A 21,172-nucleotide genomic window follows, 5' to 3' on the forward strand; every position below is an offset into this window, starting at 1 on the left:
CATCAGTCACTGAAAGTGGGCACGCAGGTACAGCAGGCGGTAAAGAAGGCAAATGGTATGTTGGCCTTCATAGCTAGGGGATTTGAATATAGGAGCAGGGAGGTCTTACTGCAGTTGTACAGGGCCTTAGTGAGGCCTCACCTGGAATATTGTGTTCAGTTTTGGTCTCCTAGTCTGAGGAAGGACATTCTTGCTATTGAGGAAGTGCAGCAAAGGTTCACCAGACTGATTCCAGGGATGGCTGGGCTGTCATATGAGGAGAGACTGGATCAACTGGGCCTTTATTCATTGGTGTTTAGAAGGATGAGAGGGGATCTCATAAAAACATATAAGATTCTGACGGGACTGGACAGGTTAGATGCGGGAAGAATGTTCTCGATGTTGGGGGAAGTCCAGAACCAGGGGACATAGTCTTAGGATAAGGGGTAGGCCATTTAGGACTGAGCTGAGGAGAAAATTCTTCACTCAGAGAGTTGTGACCTGTGGAATTCCCTGCTGCAGAGAGTTGTTGATGCCAGTTCATTGGATATATCAAGAAGGAGTTAGATATGGCCCTTAAGGTTAAGGGGATCAAGGGGTATGGAGAGAAAGCAGGAAAGGGGTACTAAAGGAATGATCATCCATGAACTCATTGAATGGCAGTGCAGGCTCGAAGGGCCGAATGGCCTACTCCTGCACCTATTTTCTATGTTTCTATGTTTCTATGATCTTATTGAAGGGCGGTGCAGGCTCGAAGGACCGAATGGCCTACTCCTGCACCTATTTTCTATGTTTCTATGTTTCTATAAGAAATAGGAACAGGAGTCGGCCATACGACCCCTCGAGCCTGCTCCACCATTCAATAAGATCATGGCTGATTTGATCATGGACTCAGCTCCACTCCACTGCCTGCACCCCATAACCCTTATCCCATCGTTTAAGAAACTGTCTATTTCTGTCTTAAATTTATTCAATGTTCCAGCTTCCATAGCTCTCTGAGGCAGTGAATTCCACAGATTTACAACCCTCAGAAGAAATTTCTCCTAATCTAAGTTTCTAGTCTCCCCTATCAGTGGAAACATCCTCTCTGCATCCACCTTGTCAAGACCCCTCATGATCTTATACGTTTCGATAAGATCATCTCCCATTCTTCTGAATACCGATGAGTGGAGGCCCAACCTACTCAACCTTTCCTCATCTCTGGAATCAATCTAGTGAACCTTCTCTGAATTGCCTCATAAATATGTAAACCAAAACTGTACGCAGTATTCCAGGTATGGCCTCACCAATACCCTGTATAGCTGTAGCAAGACTTCCCTGCTTTTATAATGCATCACCTTTGCAACAAAGATCAAGATTCCATTGGCCTTCCTGATCACTTGCTGTACTTGCATACTATCCTTTTGTGTTTCATGCACAAGTACCCCCAGGTCCCGCTGTACTGCAGCATTTTGCAATCTTTCTCTATTTAAATAATAACTTGCTCTAGGGTAGTTAGAAAGAAACTATTTCTGCTCATTGGGGAGTTTAGAACTAGGGGACATAGTCTAAAAATTAGAGCCAGGCCTTTCAGGAGTGAAGTTATGAAACATTACTACACATAAAGGATGGTAGAAGTTTGGAACTCTCTTCTGCAAATGGCAGTCGATGCTGAGTCAATTGTTAATTTTAAATCGGAGTTTGATAGCTTTTTGTTCACCAAAGGTATTAAGGAATATGGCCCAAAGGTAGGTATATAGAGTTCGGTCACAAATCTGCCATGATCTCATTGAATGGCAGAACAGGCTCGAGGGGTTGAATGGCCGACTCCTGTTCCTATGTTGATTATTCATGAGGATTATTGCAGAAGATCAGCGCAGCTGGTCAATCCCCATGTCTTTTAAGTGAAGCACTACACAGTGTTCCTGGCTAGACATAAAACGGACGTATGAGAAATAACATGTTATAAAAAATTAGAATATATAATTGGGCAAGGTCACTATGATTACAGGCTTTGTAAGCTGCCTTACCTTGCCTCTGTATGGAAGAGTGCACAATGACACAGCTGGTAACACAATGGAAACATTGTCTCACCAATCACATTTGGTATATAATGTTTCATCATCTAAGTGCAAACTAACATGAAAAGTGCACTGTGAAGAATCCAGTTCAGAGTGCAATTGTGAAGCAGCCCAATGCAGGAAGCTTTTTAAAAACTCTCCAAAATCCTTTGTGTGAATAAATATGGATACATCCAATCCTCAATCATTTTTCTCTCATATATTTGTTTCTAAAGTGCAGGCTTTAAATGTGACTGTATGAAATTTATATATATATATACATGCATTTACACACAATTAAACGTAATAACTAGGGACACTGGTTTACAGTGACTGAATAAGTCAAATTTCATTTTTATTACATAGGATTGCAGGATTTTCTGGGATTATTTTGGTGTTTTGGAGATGGTATTTCTTGACTACACCCATATTTCCATGAAAATTGCAAAGCAGTGGCTTTGGCCATAACTCTTTGTATCTAAGAGGATTCCCTACATTTACTTGCACATTACGGCTGCTGTACCATTGTGGAGCTGTGAGCGGCTCTGCTGTGTACAAGACATCTTTTACAGATCAGCAGCGTCACCAGCAGGAAGTTAGCAGCAGTGCATGCACTCAGCAAAATGTTACATCTGTACATTTCAACAAAGCAAAGTATGAACGATTCATTTGGATGCCTAGAATAAAAAAGACAGCATCGACTGCGGTGGAAACCTCCCATTTTCATACTGTGAGTGCTGATTCAACTAAAGTTGACCAAGGAAACAAGTAGTAACATGTAGCATAACAACAACTTGTATTTATATCGCACCTTTAATGTAGTAAAACGTCCCAAGGTTCACAGGAGCATTTTAAGACAAAATAAATAAATTTGACACCGAGCCACATAAGTAATTGCGGCAGAAAAGAGGTAGGAGCATCTTAAAGGAGGAAAGAGAGGTAGAAAGGTGGAGAGGTTTAGTGAGGGAGTTCCGAGGCAACAGAAGGCACGGCCACCAATGGCTGAGCAGTTATAATCAGGGATGCTCAAGAGGGCAGAATTTGAGGAGCTCAGACATCTCAGGGGGTTGTGAGGCTGAAAGGAGATTACAGAGATGGAGTGGTGAGGTCATGGAGGGATTTATAAACAAGGATGAGAATTTTGAAATCGAGGAATGTAAGTCAGCAAGCATAGGGGTGATGTGGTGCGAGTTAGGACACGGACTGCCAAGTTTTGGATGACCTCAAATTTACGTAGGGTAGAATGTGAGAGGCCAGCCAGGAGTGCATTGTAGTCAAGTCTAGAGGTAATAAAGGCATGGATAAGGGTTTCAGCAACAGATGAGCAGAGGCAGGGGTGGAAATGGGCAATGTTACGGAGGTGGAAATCGACGGTTTTAGTTATGCCGTGGATATCTGGCCGGAAGCTCATTTCAGGGTCAAATATGACACCTAGGTTGCAATCAGTTTGGTTCAGCCTCAGATAGATGCTAAGGAGAGGGTGAAGTTGGTGGCTAGGGAACGCAGTTTGTGGCACGGACAAAGAAACAGAGAAACATAGAAAAATAGGAGCAGTAGTCGGCCATTTGGCCCTTTGAATCTGCACCGCCATTCAATATGATCATGGCTGATCCTCTATCTCAACACCATATTCCTGCTTTTTCCCCATACCCCTTGGTGCCTTTTGTTTCTAGAAATCTATCTATCTCCCTCTTATATTCAGTGACTTGGCCTCCAAAGCCTTCTGTTGTAGAGAATTCCACAGGTTCACCACTCTCTGAGTGAAAACATTTCTCCTCATCTCGGTCCTAAATTTCCTACCCCGTATCCTGAGACTGTGACCCCTTGTTCTAGACTTCCCAGCCAGGGGAAACATCCTCCCCACATCCAGTCTATCCAACCCAGTCAGAATTTTATACGTTTCAATCAGATCCCCTCTCATTCTTCTAAACTCTAGTGAATACAGGCCTAGTCGACCCAATCCCTCCTCATATGACAGTCCTGCCATCCCAGGAATCTGTCTGGTGAACCTTTACTGCACTCCCTCCATGCCAAGTATATCCTTTCTTAGGTAAGGAGACCAAAACTGCACACAATACTCCAGGTGCAGTCTCACCAAGGCCCTGTATAACTGTAGTCAGACATCCTTGCTCCTGTACTCAAATCCTCTTGCAATGAAGGCCAACAAACCATTTGCCTTCCTAACTGCTTGCTGCACCTGCATGTTTACTTTCAATGGGCCCAAGTTTCCCCCCCACCCTGTAAAAACAGCACACCTCCATGTGGTGCGCCGACTTTCTAGAGTAAAAAGGGCGCCGAAAAGTTACCTTGCAATTCTCCCCGCTCCTCAGGACATCTTCGGCCTCGGTGTGGCACACCATATCCAGTGGGGGGTGGAGCCAGGTCCCGGCGCTGAAAACAGTGTCGGGACCTCTGCACATGCGTGCTAGAGTGTGCGCGCATGTGCAATAACTCCTCGCCCCCAGCACGTCCTGCAGCCTGAGAGGGACCCGATGCTCGCTGACTCTATCCCTGACCAAGTGGTCAGATGAAGGTAGGACTTCTAGCTCAGGATTCCTTCCCTACTTGTTTTGAAGCTGACTGGCCCTTTTCTTGTAAGCAACGTAAGTAATTGGCTCAGAAGCCATTGATTTCAACATCCTCTACAAATAATGTAGTGCTGCTCATCGGGTCCCTGGGCAGGGCAGCCCAGCTTGCCAGTCTCGGTCTTGATGTCTGCGCGAATGCGACAGAGGAGCTTTCAGTCGGCTAGGCTGGAAATGGGTGGGATCGCCTGAGCTTTGCCCAGAGCTGCTGTTGACATCCGTCTGCCTGCCATTTGCACGTACACCCACCGGGGCCGAGGCCGGTGCCGGGGCAGACTGTCGGTCACTAGACTGGCAGAGAGCCAGACTGTCGCACTCACTACTTCACATTCCACGGCTCACAGTTACTATACTCCGCGCCGAGCGCCATCCACCTGCACCCTTAACTCTATCTGTGAGTTCTCCTGCCTGCCTGTCGGTGAGTTCTCCCGCCCCTATACCCAGCCGAGTGGCCTCCTGACCCGCTGACTTCCCCGGCCTAGTATGAAGGTAGGACTTGAGTTTTATTTTTTATTTTTTATTTATTTACTTTTTAATTATTATTGATGGTTCTTATGTTTAATGAATGTTGTTGAGAAGGTATTTAGTGCTCTCATTTCCCTCCCCTGCCCCGATCTCTGGCTACCTGCGCTAATATCTTAATTCACTGTAGGGTTTTTCAGAATGTACAAAAGTGGCCACTTACTCTGGCCGAAGTTAGTTTGGAGTAAGTTTTAGCTGGCTAAACTTGCTTAAATTGCCAAAACAGGTGTAAGTGCTGGTAACGCCCCGTTTTGAAAAAAAAACTGAACTAAAAAAAAACCTAACTAATTCACTTACACTGGAGCAACTTAAATGGGGCGAATTGCGATTTTTAAGTTACTCCAAAAAAATCTAGTTGCTCCAAAAAAAACGGAGCAACTCCTGGGGAAACTTGGGCCCATATGATTGGTGTACGAGGACACCCAGGTCCCTCTGTACATCGACGCTTCCCAAGCCATCACCATTTAAATAATACTTTGTCCTTATGTTTTTCCTACCAAAGTGGATAATTTCATATTTATGCATGTTATACTGCATCTGGCATGTGTTTGTCCACTCACTCAATCTATCTAAATCGCCTTGCAGCGTCATTGCATCCTCCTCACAACTCACAATCCCACCTAGTTTTGTCTCATCAGCAAACTTGGAAATATTACATTTGGTTCCCTCATCCAAATCATTTATATATATTGTGAATAGCTCGGGCCCGAGCACTGATCCCTGTAGTACCCCACTAGTCACTGCCTGCCACCTCAAAAAAGACTTGTTTATTCCTACTCTCTGTTTCCTGTCAGTTAACCAATTTTCAATCCATGCCAATACATTACCCCAATTCTATGTGCTTTAATTTTGCACACTAACCTCTTATGTGGGACTTTATCAAAGGCTTTCTGAAAATCTAAATACATTGCATCCACTGGTTCTCTCTTATCTATTCTATCAGTTACATCCTCAAAAAACTCCAGTAGGTTTGTCAAACATGATTTTCCTTTCATAAATCCATGTTGACTTTGTTTAATCCTGTTGATATTATCTAAGTGTGCCATTACCACATCCTTTATAATAGATTCCAGCATTTTCCCTATTACTGATGTCAGGCTAACTGGTCTGTAGTTCCCCGTTTTCTCGCTCCCTCCTTTTTTAAATAGCGGAGTTACATTTGCCACCCTCCAATCTGCAGGAACTGTTTCATAATCTACAGAATTTTGGAAGATGACAACCAATGCATCTACTATTTCCATGGCTACCACTTTTAGTACTCTGGGATGCAGATTATCAGGCCCTGGGGATTTATCTGCTTTCAGTCCCATTAGTTTCTCCAGCACTATTTTCTTACTAATTAACATTTCCTTTAATTCCTCTTGCTCACTAGACCCTTGGTTCATTAGCATTTCTGAGATGTTATTTGTGTCCTCTTCCGTGAAGACAGAACCAAAGTATTTATTTAATTGTTCTGTCATTTCCTTGTTCCCTATTATAAATTCTCCCGTTTCTGTCTATAAAGGAACAAGATTTGTCTTCACTAATCTTTTTCTTTTTACGTACTTGTAGAAACTTTTGCAGTCGGTTTTTATGTTCCTTGGAAGTTTACTCTCATACTCTATTTTTCTCCTCTTAATCAATCTCTTGGTCCTTTTTTGTTGAATTCTAAACTGCTCCCAATCCTCAGGCTTGCTACTTTTTCTGGCAACTTTGTATAACTCCTCTTTGGATCTAATTCTATCCTTAATTTCTTTTGTTAGCCCTGGTTGGGCCATTAATCCTTTTGTGTTTTTGCGCTAGAAAGGAGTGTATAACTATTGCAATTCGTGCATTCGTTCCTTAAATATTAGCCATTGTCTATCCACCATCATGCCTTTTAATGAGTCTTCCCAATCAATCATAGCCAATTAATTCCTCATACCTTCATAGTTTCCTTTGTTTAGATTTAGGACCCTAGTTTCGGATTGGACTACTTCACTTTCCATCTTAATAAGAAATTCAATCACGTGGGATCCTAAAGGACCCCACATAACAAGACTGTTAATTAACCCCTTCTCATTACACAATACCCAATCTAGGATAGCCAGTTTCCTAGTAGGCTCCTTAACATACTGGTCTAAAAAAACATCTTGTACACACTCCAGGAATTCATCTGCCACAGTATGATTACTAATTTGGTTTGGCCAGTCTATATGTAGATTAAAGGCACCTACGATTACTGTAGTACCTGTTATGTCTCGAATAAAGCAATGTAACTGAGTACTGTACACATGAGTAAGTTGTGACCTTAGTCGCTTTATTCTAACTCCAGAGTGCAGGTACAGCATGGGAGGCCTGCTTATATACAGGGCTCCCAAGGGATGCTGGGATCCCTTGGGACGCCAACAGATACGCCCTCTGGTGGCGGTAGAATGCTGGTTACATAGTGTTGCATACATAGCAGTATCCTCGCTTCATGCATCTTTAATTTCCTGTTTGATGCCATACCCTACATAACCACTACTGTCTATAGACAATTCCCACCAATGTTTTCTGCCCCTTGGTGCCCCTTAGCTCCACCCAGACAGATTCTACATCTTGATTTTCTGAGCCATTATCCTTTCTCACTATTGCTCTGATTTCATCCTTTACTAAGAATGCCGTACCACCCTCTCTTTCTTTTTGCCTGTCCTTCCTAAATATCAAATATCCTTGGATATTCAGTTCCCAACTCTGGTCACCCTGCAAATATGTCTCCGGAATTGCAACTATATTGTATCCGTTTACATCTATTTGCATTGTTAATTCGTCTACCTTATTGCAGATGCTTCGTGCATTCAGATACAATGCTTTTAAATTTGTCTTTTTAACATTATTATACATCTTAACATTATTTTGTACTATAGACCTATTTGTCTTATCGCTATTTTTTCTTACCTCGACCCTATTTGCTAGTGCACTCTTTTGTTTGTATGCTCTCTCCCTTCCTGACATAATCTGGTTATCCTTACCACAATTACTTTCCTGCATTGCTTCCTTTTCTTTTTCCCCAAGTTCAGGACCTTAGTCTCTGAATTAACTGTGTCACTCTCCATCTTAATAAAGAATTCTACCATAATATGGTCACTCTTCCCCAAGGGGCCTCGCACAACAAGATTGTTAATTAGTCCTTTCTCATTACACATCGCCCAGTGTAGGATGGCCAGTCCTCTAGTTGGTTCCTCGACATATTGGTCTAGAAATGCATCCCTAGTACACTCCATGAAATCCTCCTCCACCGCATTGCTATCAGTTTGGTTAGCCCAGTCAATATGTAGATTAAAGTCGCCCATGATAACTGCTGTACCTTTATTGCACGCATCCCTAATTTCTTGTTTGATGCTGTCCCCATCCTTACTACTACTGTTTGGTGGTCTGTACACAACTCCCACTAGCGTTTTCTGCCCTTTGATATTCCGTAGCTCCACCCATACAGATTCCACATCATCCAAGCTAATGTCCTTCCTTACTATTGCATTAATTTCCTCTTTAACCAGCATTCCTAAATGTTGAATACCCCTGGATGTTGAGTTCCCAGCCTTGGTCACCCTGGAGCCATGTCTCCGTGCTGCCAATTACATCATCTCCGTTAACTACGATCTGCGCAGTTAATTCATCCACCTTATTCCGAATACTCCTCGCATTGAGGCACAGAGCCTTCAGGCTTGTCTTTTTAACGCCCTTTGCCCCTTTAGGATTTTGCTGTAATGTGGCCCCCTTTTTGCTTTTTGCCTTGGCTTTCTCTGCCCTCCACTTTTACTTTTCTTCTTTCTATCTTTAGCTTCTGCTCCCATTTGACTTCCCTCTGTCTCCCTGGATAGGTTCCCATCCCCCTGCCATATTAGTTTAACCTCTCCCCAATAGCACTAGCAAACACTCCCCCGAGGGCATTGGTTCTGGTCCTGTCCAGGTGCAGACCATTCGGTTTGTACTGGTCCCACCTCCCCCAGAACTGGTTCTAATGTCCCAGGAATTTGAATCCCTCCCTTCTGCACCTCCTCAAGCCACGTATTCATCTGAGCTATCCTGTAATTCCTACTCTGACTAGCATGTGGCACTGGTAGCAATCTTGAGATTACTATTTTTGAGGTCCTACTTTTTAATTTAGCTCCTAGTTCCCTAAATTCGTCTTGTAGGAACTCATTCCGTTTCTTTCCTATATCGTTGGTACCTATGTGCACCATAACTGGCTGTTTACCCTTCCCCTTCAAAATGTCCTACACCCGCTCCGAGACATCCTTGACCCTTGCACCAGGGAGGCAACATACCATCCTGGAGTCTTGGTTGCAACCGCAGAAACATCTATCTATTCCCCTTACAATAGAATCCCCTATCACTATAGCTCTCCCACTCTTTTTCCTGCCCTCCTGTGCAGCAGGGCCACCCATAGACTTGGCTGCTGCCCTCCCCTGATGAGTCATCCCCCTCAACAATACTCAAAGCGGTGTATCTGTTTTGCAGGGGGATGACCGCAGGGGACCCCTATACTATCTTCCTTCCACTGCTCTTCCTGTTGGTCACCCATCCCCTATCTGGCTGTGTAACCTTTACCTGTGATAAGACCAACTCACTAAACGTGCTATTCATGTCATTTTCAGCATCGTGGATGCTCCAGAGTGAATCCATCCACAGCTCCAGTGCCGCAATGTGGTCTGTCAGGAGCTGCAGCCGGATACACTTCCCGCATATGTAATCTTCAGGGATACTTCCAGTATCCCTGACTTCCCACATAGTACAGGAGGAGCATAACATCTGTCTGAGCTGTCCTGCCATGACTTAACCCCTAGATTAACTTAATTTTGCAACAATAATGCTAAAGATTACTTACTGATAAAGAAATGGAAAAGAAAAATCTACTCACCAATCACCAGCCAATCACTTACCCCCTTGGCTTTGATGTCACCTTTCGATTTATTTCTACTTTTTTGCCTTCTCTTCCTGCTGCAGCTGCACCAGCTGGTCTTTATAGGCCGCTCCGACATCCCCGATCCTCTTGCTGTGATGTCACACTTCGTTTTCTTTTCCTCCCAGGTCAGGGAGTCAGCACTGGTGGGGAAAACAAGACAAAGCAACACCTCCTGGTCCCACTTCCCCGAACTCTCCCACTTACCAAACTCTTAACTTTGCACTCTGACCTGCCGCTGCACTCCAAGCAAGTCTGCACCAAGCCCCCTCTTTTTATACTGTTCCTAGCTGACTCACCACTGGCCTGTTTAGGGAACCAGTTCTTACTAGCTGCCCAATTAACTAAGCTAGCTTGCTTGTTTGTCTCTGCTTAAACCTACAAGAATTCTATCTGTTTAATATTGCAGTTTTACTTAAACTTGTAATCTTATTTTACCTTTAGAAGCTACTAGAGATTGTCACTAGTAATTTACACCAACCTTGAAATGGTTTAAAAGGGATTAACCCTTAAGGTTCTCCCACTTACCAAACTCTTACCTTTGCACTCTGACCTGCCGCTGCACTCCACAAACAACAAAAAAACCTCAAAAATCTATCCCACATTCATTATGAGGCTCTTTATAATAATGTTTTTTCCATGTCTGAACTCCCAGCAAAGGCAGCTGAAGCTTTTTGTATTCATTCCTGGGATGCGAGCATCACTGACAAGGCCAGCATTTTTTGCTCATCCCTAATTGCCTTGACATTCGGGATAGAAGCTGAGATGATTCGTGCTTTTAAAAGGAGCTGGACAGCTATCTGATGGAGAATGGGCTTGGAGTTTAAGGAGCGATTCAGGCTGAGGTGAGCAAATACTCGCCAGGACACAGTGGTGTTTGTGCTATCGGTGGGGAAATGGTGCATGGAGCACCGCAAGTCAAGAGTAAACATTGGAGATATGGGCATATTCCAGAGTTTTGTTTGATTATTTTGGGGGAATCAGGAATTTTGTTTTAATACAGAACTTTTCTTGAGGAGATTAAAAAGATGTAGGAGAGTCCGTAATAGATGGAAGCAGGGAACTTAATGGCTCAATTGGCATTGTCTCATGCCTTGCTTTTAGCTACTGGAGCTTGTCCTTAGATTCTAGAACAATCCACTTTGGAAAGCAGAAAATGTAGCTCCACTCTTCAAGGAAGGAGAAAGAGAAAAACAGGAAACTATACACCAGTTAGCCTGACATCAGTAGTCGGTAAAATGTAGTACATTTGGATTTTCAAAAGACATTCGATAAGGTGCCAGGCAAGAGGTTGTTACATAAAATTAGAGCTCATGGGATTGGGGGTAATATACTAGCATGGATTGAGGATTGGTTAACGGACTGAAAGCAGAGAGTAGGAATAAACGGGTCATTTTCTGATTGGCTGGGTGTAACTAGTGGGGTACCACAAGGATCAGTGCTTGGGCCCCAGATATTCACAATCTATATCAATGACTCAGATGACGGGATCAGGTGTAATGTATCCAAATTTGCTGGTGATACAAAGCTTGGTAAGCTGTGAGGAGGATGTAAAGAGGCTGCAAAGGGATAGAGACAGGCTAAGTGATTGGGCAATAAGATGGCAGATTGAATATAATGTGGAGAAATTTGAAATTACCAGAAACACAGATTATGTTTTAAAAGGTGAGCGACTAGTAAATGTTGGTATTCATTCGGAGGGATTTGGGTTGAGTGGTTTGTGCTGTGAGGAGATTGAATAAAATAGGCCTATACTCTCTGCAGTTTAGAAAAATGAGAGATGATCTAATTAAAACATAAAATTCTGATGGGGCTTGATACTGTAGATGCTGAGAGACAGTGTCCCCTGGCTGAAAAGTCTAGAACAAGGGGGCACAGTCTCAGGATAAGGGTTCAGCCATTTAGGACTGAGATGAGGAGAAACTCTGGGAAACCAGAGCATTCCAACCATACCGGCGGCGGTGATGAAGGTAAAGTGCTGTAAAGGTAAGTGCGAATGCTTGTTCTTTTAATTTTTTTTGTGATTTGTGCTGTGATGGCATGGGCAATGATTTGGGAATGTTTTTGTGGTTTTTTTAAGGTTACCTCCCCCTCCCCCACCCCCCCCAACGCCTCTCGGAGCACTCACAGTCCGGCACTTTAGTTTGCGAGTTTCCCATTTTTGCGCCTTGAAAAGTGTACAATGCCTCCCTTTGCGCTGTACCCCCTGATGCAGGGCCCAGATGGTGAAACTTCCTTACCAAAGCGCAGACTATTCCCGGCCGCTAACTTTCATGCCCCGCCTCCATTTTCACCCCGAAAACAGAAAAGCCTAAAATCCAGCCCCATGTATCTCTGACCTTTCATGTTACATTTTACATCATCATTTCAGAGCACTCTCACTATTACATGCAGGATACTCGGTTCCTAAAGATAGTGTAATTAATCCAACTCTTAATTCTGACAGAGCAAGACAGGTATTCAAGAAAGAAGATCCTCCTTAAGCGAATAGAGAGACTAAGCAATTACCTTTCTCTGCCTTCCCTCCTGTACATGCACTAGAGCACTGGAGAATTGAATTTATGTTCTCACTAGGCCAATAGCGATTTGGACAAGTAATAATATTAAAGCACCGAAAAACCAAACTCCATGGATGCTGAGCCATTGGACTTTGACAAGAAATATCAGTCCCATGTAGAAAATGAAATATAGTCATTAGATCAGTGTGCAAAACAGAAGCTGTCATCAACCATCCTGGAAAATGGGGACTAAGACACCATGCCACTAAAAAAATACCCATGGTCATTTTATGAATAGTCCTGATAGGAATTACACCATGCACAATGGTAAAAATAAGAAGCTGCCTTCGTTGTTATTCATTTCTTTCTGGCCAGCAGCCCTCAGCAAAAATGAAAGAAAACGCTTCTTGCAATTGTTAAAATTACATCATATGTGTGCAGAATGACCAGCAAAACACTCACTGTTACAGAAATAAGTACTCAGAGTTTAGTTTCGGATTTGGCTCCAGCTGCAAGTCAGACAAAGGTTTCTGCCGCTTACAAGGCCCAGCAGGAACTCCGAGCACTGTACAGTGTCAGCATGGCTCAATGGGTGCCACTCCCTGCTTCTGAGTCAGACAGACCATGGGTTCAAGTTCCACTCCAGAGAATTGAGCACATCAATCTCGGCTGACACTCCAGTGCAGTACTGAGGGAGCGCTGCACTGTTGGAGGTGCCGTCTTTTGGATGAGAAGTTAAACCTCTCTCTCTGGTGGATTTGAAAGATCTCATGGCACTATTAGGAAGAAGAGCAGGATGCCCTGGCCAATATTTATTCCTCAATCAACATGACCAAAACAGATTATCTGGTCATTGCTGTTTGTGGGAACTTGCTGTGCGCAAATTGGCTGCCGCGTTTCCTAGATTACAACAATGACTACATTTCAGAAAATACTTCATTGCCTGTGAATGTCCTGGCCCATTTCTGGGTCTTTTAGCCAGAATTGTGGCAGGAGTGTGACAGATGGATTGAGCAGATATAGCTTCCTGGTGTATAAAATGTATCCTGAAATGTTACACTAAGGAAGGCATTTTCTTAGCCAATAACCATAAGAATAATGAATGCTCAGGTATGGATTATAGATGTGCATATAAGGGCAGCAAATGCAAGTCTCCATTACTGAGTCACAAAGACAATGGAGTCTTGAAGGGGCAGAAATTCCCCTGTTCTGCGCCTCCCAATGGCGCCTCCATGGGTATATTCAAGGCTGAGATCGATAGATTTTTGGATATTAAGGGAATCAAGGGATATGAGGAAAGTGGACTTGAAGTATATCAGCCATGATCTCACTGAATGGCGGAGCAGGTTCGAGGGGCCGAATGGCTTCCTCCTGCCCCTAATTCTTATGTTCTTATAGTCCAATATCCCTTATTTCCAGCCCACTCGTTCACTGTGGCCAAGGCAAAATCAATGTTTATTGCAGGGTAAGGGATTTTTACTGCTGTTGCTGTTTACGACCTCTGCTCCTGGGGTGAAAGTTAAAAGGCAGGTGAGCTGCACTGCAAGCCGCCATTCTTTTTCTTGGGCCGACTCATCGGTCGGCCCATGCTCCATCGATGTCGCATGGTCCAGGCCGCCATCGTGCAACCCGGCACTCTGTTTTGGTGCCCGGCTGCGACACAGCACCACGCAGCCCTGGTGGCCCAGTGGAGGCCATGGAATGGCTGTGCAGAGTGCGCAGTGTCCCTCACCTATAACGGAAGGGGAGGGGCATTGAAACACGTCAGCGCTATGTGGAGAAGCTGCCTGGCGCTGCCGAACCCCCCCCCACCCGAGTAGCGCCCCCGAACCCCCTCCCCCCAAAGAGAAATGGAGCACTCGATGTTGCGTCCACTTCCTGTGAGGAGCGGTAATTGCAATTCCGCGGTCGGGACGGGACTTCCGGGCCAGGCGCGGGAAGTCCCACCTCCCCTCGGTTACCGCCCGCAATCGTGGCATAACCCCCCAATTTCACCACCGAAATCTCTGCCCTATAGTCCGAAGTTGATTTTGCATCAATTGACTAGATAATAAGAAACTAAAGACACTGATCAATGGTAATAATTTTACTGAAACTATCACCAATTGAATGTCCAGAAGAGATGGGGTCCATCTAAGCAGTGCAGAGTGAGGGACACTGGTTATTTAAATGTCAGCCTTCGCTCAGTGTTAGCACTTTTGCTTCTATGTCAGAAGCATTGTAGGTTCAAGCCCTACACCAGAACTTCAGGCACATAATCTAGGTTGACACTTCAGTACTCTTCTTCTTTCGTATGGTAGCAGCAAAGCAAATCAAGTGTTCAAATGCAGGCCAAAGCTTCCAGTGTAACAGCGTGGATATCTTGTAGGCTGCCTGTAAATTTCCTCTGAGAGCAGTGCTCAATGATGTGCCCAGGGTCTGATTAGGAGCTCCACAGTCACATGACAGGGATGCTTTAATCTTCCATATATGGAGAAGCTGGCAGCATCTACCATGACCGGTTCTGAGACAGTTGATGGTTGTCCACTGTTTGCGAGGAAGGTTTCATTCTTCAGGTTGTACTGTGGGGTCCACCAAAAGGAATCGATTCTGTATATCGCAGTTCTTCCAAGCATTTTGCCATCGCTCATCAAGGCTGAGGGGAGATCGCTGAAGGGCTGCGCTGATGGTCCAAAATGGCCTTTTAGATTTGAGATGGTAGGTAGGTTGTTCAAGTCGGCCTAGATCAGCATGTCTTTGCGGGTGTAACAGTTGTATTCTCTGGCGACTGCATATTCGCAGCGTAGATGTGTTGGTGCGATGGTTGCAGGCATGGACAGCCAAGGTGTTGGTGTACTTCAGTACTGAGGAAGTGTTGCATTGTCAGTATTACAGTCTACCTGTCCAACTTGATATAATAGATCTAACAGCACTATTTGAAGAAGAGCAGGGGAGTTCTCCCAATGTCTTGGCCAACATTTATTCCTCAACTAATACCACCAAAACAACTTGGCTGGCGGGACCTTGAAGTGCATAAATTGGCTGCTGCGTTTGCCTACATAACATAACCTTTGATTGTAATTGATTGGCTGTGAAGCACTTGGCAATATCCTCAGGATATGAGTTGAGCGCCATAAATACAAGCTCTTTCTTTATAATTACTATAGAGGAAGGAAGTATTATTAATTTAAACTAAATGAATGGGACATGGTTTAAGATGTTAACGTAAGATAAGCAGAACTTTGTGGGCAGACAAGAAGACTGAGAGAAGAACATAAAACAGAAACCTAGTCTGGACAAATCAAATGAAAACTGAGGAAGTAAGATTGTATAATGCAATAAAATGTCAATACTGGAATGTTTCAAACATTCTGGATAAGATCTTGAGATAGGAGCAGATCAGTGGCAGAAAATTATGGTATTACTGGGAGTATGAAGACATGACTCGAACCAGGAGTCAGGAATAAATTCAATATTATGGGATGTCGGATGCCAGAAAGGAAAAAGTGATAGGTGAGAAGATGTAGCTTTATATATTTGGGATAATTTGGAAATGAGAGAAGCTGAATTGATAACCCAGGGAAGACCCAAGTTAACAGGTATTTAGAAGTAGTGAAATCTTTGTCGACAAGTGATCACAATGGGGTAGAAATTCCGATGAGCCTGGGCCCGTACGAAGTTTCTACGGACTCGGGAAGGCATCAGAAAAGCCGGCTTTAAGCGCGCAATGCGCATGCGTTGAAAATCGGCTTTTCCGATCTGACAAGCTGGAGTTGACAGATCGTAGACAGATCGGGAGCGATGACATTTGTACGTGCAAGTTTGCGATATTTACGCATATCTTGCCCAGCAAATGTCCTCAAAAGTCTTGCACCTGAAAAAGCAAATGCATAGCCTACTTTTACAGGCGCAAGTGTTTTAAAATACACAAACATAATAAAAATAGTTATGAAAACATATTTATTGTTAAAAAAATTTTAAAAATCGGGAAAATATATATTTTTTATAAGACATTAATAACTTTAATTTAAATGAATCTTAAATATATAGTTTATTTTCTATTTTTTTACTGTTTTGCGCGTTTGGGATGTTTCTCATTCATAGTAATAGGAGTTTCGGACTTATGAAACTCCTATTACTATGAATGAGAATATACTATACCTGATTGGCTGCCCAGAGCCATGTGACTCCAGCTCCAGGCCTGCGCACGTCCCGACATGCATGCGCTGCGACGCACAGTGAGAGGAGGCCTGTGGATTGGAAAGTCGAGTGATAGGTGTGTATTTTTTCTCTAGAAACATAGAAACATAGAAAATAGGTGCAGGAGTAGGCCATTCGGCCCTTCTAGCCTGCACCGCCATTCAATGAGTTCATGGCTGAACATGCAACTTCAGTACCCTATTCCTGCTTTCTCACCATACCCCTTGATTTCCCTAGTAGTAAGGACTTCATCTAACTCCTTTTTGAATATATTTAGTGAATTGGCCTCAACAACTTTCTGTGGTAGAGAATTCCACAGGTTCACCACTCTCTGGGTGAAGAAATTCCTCCTCATCTCGGTCCTAAAATCTAGTCGAATGCCTGTGGGAAGGAGAAAGCGGAATTTCTACACCAATATAAATGTAATAACATCTGACAAAGACAAAAATATATTGGGCTGAATTTCCACTGAAATTCTTGTGATCGTCCTCCGTAATTTAGTGTAAAATCGTGGCAGCATCGATGATCGACAGAAACTCAGTGGAAACTCACCTCCTATTGTCTTTAAAGAAGGAAATTTCAAGGAGGATCAATTAAAAGCACTAACTGCTGAAAGATAGCTCAGTTGAGGAAAAAGCAACACTTTTAAAACTATGCACCAGGAATTTTCACCAGTTCTCTCCTGATTTACTGCTTCAAATTTTATAGAAGTCCAGTGAAAACCCCAGAGAAATAACATAAATGGGCGTTTACGCATTGGTTCTGAATTTGCGGTCGGAGAGGTACCTCCGGGCTATGCCTCCGACCCACGAAACATTTCCGAACTTACCAGATGGCTCTACAGCTACGGAGAGTTCAAGTCCTGGGCCTACAGGCATTCGCCTGTGTAAAGGCCCACGGATCCCAGGGACGTAGGCGGTTTGTAAGCGTTCCTAGGATCACATGGGCCTGGTTCTCCAATCACAAAGGAGGATTCCATTGCAGTCTTTTCCGAACGGAATCCCCTAATAAAGGGCAATGGAATCACCAAATAATTAAAGAATTTAGACAACGCTAATAAAAATAAATGTTCTAATTTTCAAATTGAATTAAAAGTCCCTTCAATACATGAAGTAAAATAAAAATTTGCATAAAGTAATTTTAAATGTTTGTGCATCATTTTTAATTTTTTTATTTTTAATTAAAGATTTATATTAATCCTTACGCTGGTGAAAGCAGGCCCTACACCTGCTTTTACCAGGTGTAAGAGTTTCATGGGCATTTGCCCACCTCTGTGCCAGTGAAAGTCATTTCTCATTCGGTTCGGTAGATCTGTCGAGGCAAACTTTGGCAGATTGCAAGTTTTGGGTTTTTACGTTTATGCAGCACATGCGGACACCTGGAACCTGCGGGGTCTTTCAGAAGGCTAACAACGGCGTACGCCGAACATAAGCTTTCATTGGGAGCACAAAGTCTGGGCCATATCTCTAGGAATTTTACCGAACTCAGGGCCGAAGATTGGGAGAGCTCGCATGGAAATTCGAGGCAATATTTATTTTACCAGATAATTATATGCCCAATGAAAATTAAATTATTACTAATTTGATATCAGTCATTGGTCAGTGAGGCAGAGGTACTGGATAAATTGCAGGAACTGAAGTCTCTTGACTTATGTGGAAAGTTGCTGGGTAAATATGAGGTATGAAGCAGGTGCTGGGTCCACACAAGGGCTGCGATTTTGCCTACTGGGTCGGGAGTGAGGCGGGCGACGTCAGGGATGGGTCCAAACCCTGCTCCTGTCTCCATGCCCTGATTGGGCTTGTTAAGCCCACCCAGCGCATTTTCCGGCCAATTAAAAGAAAGCGGGTCATCAGCCAGTTTCCTTAAAGGACCATGTCCACGTTCATTTTTACAGTTGTGCTGTCAGTGTTCTACAGCATTGAGGTGCTGCAAACACTGACAACTATTTTATTTGTGCACTTTAATCAAGTGCTCCCTGGTTAAAGGAGGGACACATTCCAAACACTTTCAAACAAGTGCCCCCTTGTTTATTTATTTATTTATTTGTTTGAGGGCACTAAAAACACAAATTATACGAGTGCCCCCTGGCTAAAAAAAGGGGTGGGGGGGCGCGGGCACTAAAACCGACAAACATAGACAAATTAAACTTTAAACTTTAATGATCAAATTAAAATTTGGTTGCCGGGGGGTGATGATGCACTCCAGTACCTCTGGTGTCCACCTCTTGCAGAAGGCCGCGAGCGTACCGGTGGACACCACGTGCTCCATCTCCAGGGACATCCTGGCTCGGATGTAACTGTGGAAGAGAGGCAGGCAATCGGGATGAACGACCCCCTCGGCCGCCTGCTGCCTGGACCGGCTGATGGCTCCCTTGGCTGTGCCCAGGAGCAGTCCTACGAAGAGGCCTTCTGACCTACCAGTTCCTCTCTGCACAGGGTGCCCAAAGATCAGGAGTGTGGGACTGAAGTGCAACCAGAATTTGAGGAGCAGCCCCTTCAGATATTGGAAGAGGGGCTGCAACCTCGCACACTCAATAAACATGTGGAACACGGACTCATCTCGGCCGCAGAAATTGCAGGCGGCCTGGGAGTCCTTGAACTGACTTAAAAACTTATTGCACGGGACTGCTTCGTGCAACACCCTCCAGGCCAAGTCCCCAATAAATAGAGGGAGGACTCCCATGTAGACAGCACTCCATTGGGGACCACTGCCTCCTCCAGATGGCAAGATGGTGCGCCATGGCAAGTCCGGATGGCAGACGAGGATGGCAAGTTGGAAAGTGTGCAAGAGCAGCCTGTACAGGAATCCCCTCGTGCAGAACTGAAAGTGCAAACAGTGACAAGCACTGAAAAAAGGTGCACAGCTGCACCCAGGCTCTCCCATGATTCCCTCCAGATGCTTATGCAGGATGCAGGGAGGTTCTCTTCCCTTCCCATGGGCGGAAGAGACCTCCCCAGGACACCAACGCAGCCTGGTTGCACATTGTACAGGAGGGCACAAGCAGGGATGTCGTCAGGAGGACCAGGCTGCAGTGGCGCAAACCTTTCAATGATCTCAGTAGATCACGAAACGTTACTGCAAAGCCACACTCAACCTCATCCTGCTGTGGCACTCATCACATCCCCATCACTCTGCCTTCCCTACACTACTCACCCAAAAATAGATGTTATTTCCAGTGTTGGCGGTAAATATGGGTTTTGTGATCGCCGGATTATCACCCATTTTCAAAACCCCAACTTTCCATTTTATAAAATGGGCATTACTGCGAGCGACCTGAAATGGGTGCTAGCGTTAAATTTTTTGGACCTTCTGCCGTAAAGTGTCACCATCCATAGCAATGGGATGGCAACGGTCTTTTCCCACATTTCAGGAGGTCAGGTGTCATCAGTACATGCGCAGAACAGGAGAGAGAGAGGGAGCAGAGAGGAACTGAAAGCATGTGTGGGTGTGTTGTGTGGTTGTTTGGCTGTTTTGGAAGGCAGGAGGGAGATTTACCAGCAGCAAAAAGACAGTTGAGCACCAAGAACGTTGTTGCCACCGAGTTTCTGTCGAAAAAAAATATTTAAAATGGAAGGGATGGAGGAGGCCACACAGCACGCTCTGGAGTCTGAGGACGCTGGCGAAAGCAGTGAGGTGGGAAAGGAACAATTGGGAGGACGCAAACCAGCGAGGAAATTCTCCGATGAGGCAAATGCCTCTCCCCTGCAGGAGGTGGAGTCATGCTGGGTCAATTGACACAGGGTGGGCGTGGGAAGCCCACCCCAAAGGTCTACCAGAGGATATGGGCCGAAATAGCCGAGATGCTTTCTTCGGCGACCAACGAGGTGCGTGAGGGCAACCTGAGACACAACGGCTGGAATGACCTTATCGGATCTGCCAGAGCTGCAAACCCTACAAACCACCACGTTGCAGAGGAAGACCTGAACTAGAGACTCAAACCGAGGAGACAGAAGTGTACGGGGTACCCAACTTCACCACGAAATGTCCACCAATCATATTAAAAGTTGAACTGAACGGAATTCCAGTATCCATGGAATTGGACACGGGTGCGAGTCAGTCCATCATGAGCAAAAAGGCCTTCGAGAGATTGTGGTGCAACAAGGCACACAGGCCCAAGCTGAGCCCTATTCATACCAAGCTGAGAACTTACACTAAAGAGCTGATCCCTGTAATTGGCAGCGCAGCAGTAAAAGTCTCCTATGATGGAGCAGTGCACGAACCACTACTATGGATTGTACCAGGAGATGACCCCACACTGTTCTGCAGAAGCTGGCTGGGAAAAATCCGCTGGAACTTGGATGACATCCGAGCGCTTTCATCTGTCGATGACGCCTCATATGCCCAGGTTCTGAGCAAGTTTCCGTCATTGTTTGAGCCAGGCATCTGAAGTTTCTTGGGGGCGAAGGTGCAGATCCACTTGATTCACGGTACATGACCCATACAACACAAGGCTCAGGCGGTGCCATA

Source organism: Pristiophorus japonicus, chromosome 1 (genome assembly GCF_044704955.1).
Source record: "Pristiophorus japonicus isolate sPriJap1 chromosome 1, sPriJap1.hap1, whole genome shotgun sequence".
NCBI lineage: Eukaryota > Metazoa > Chordata > Chondrichthyes > Pristiophoridae > Pristiophorus > Pristiophorus japonicus.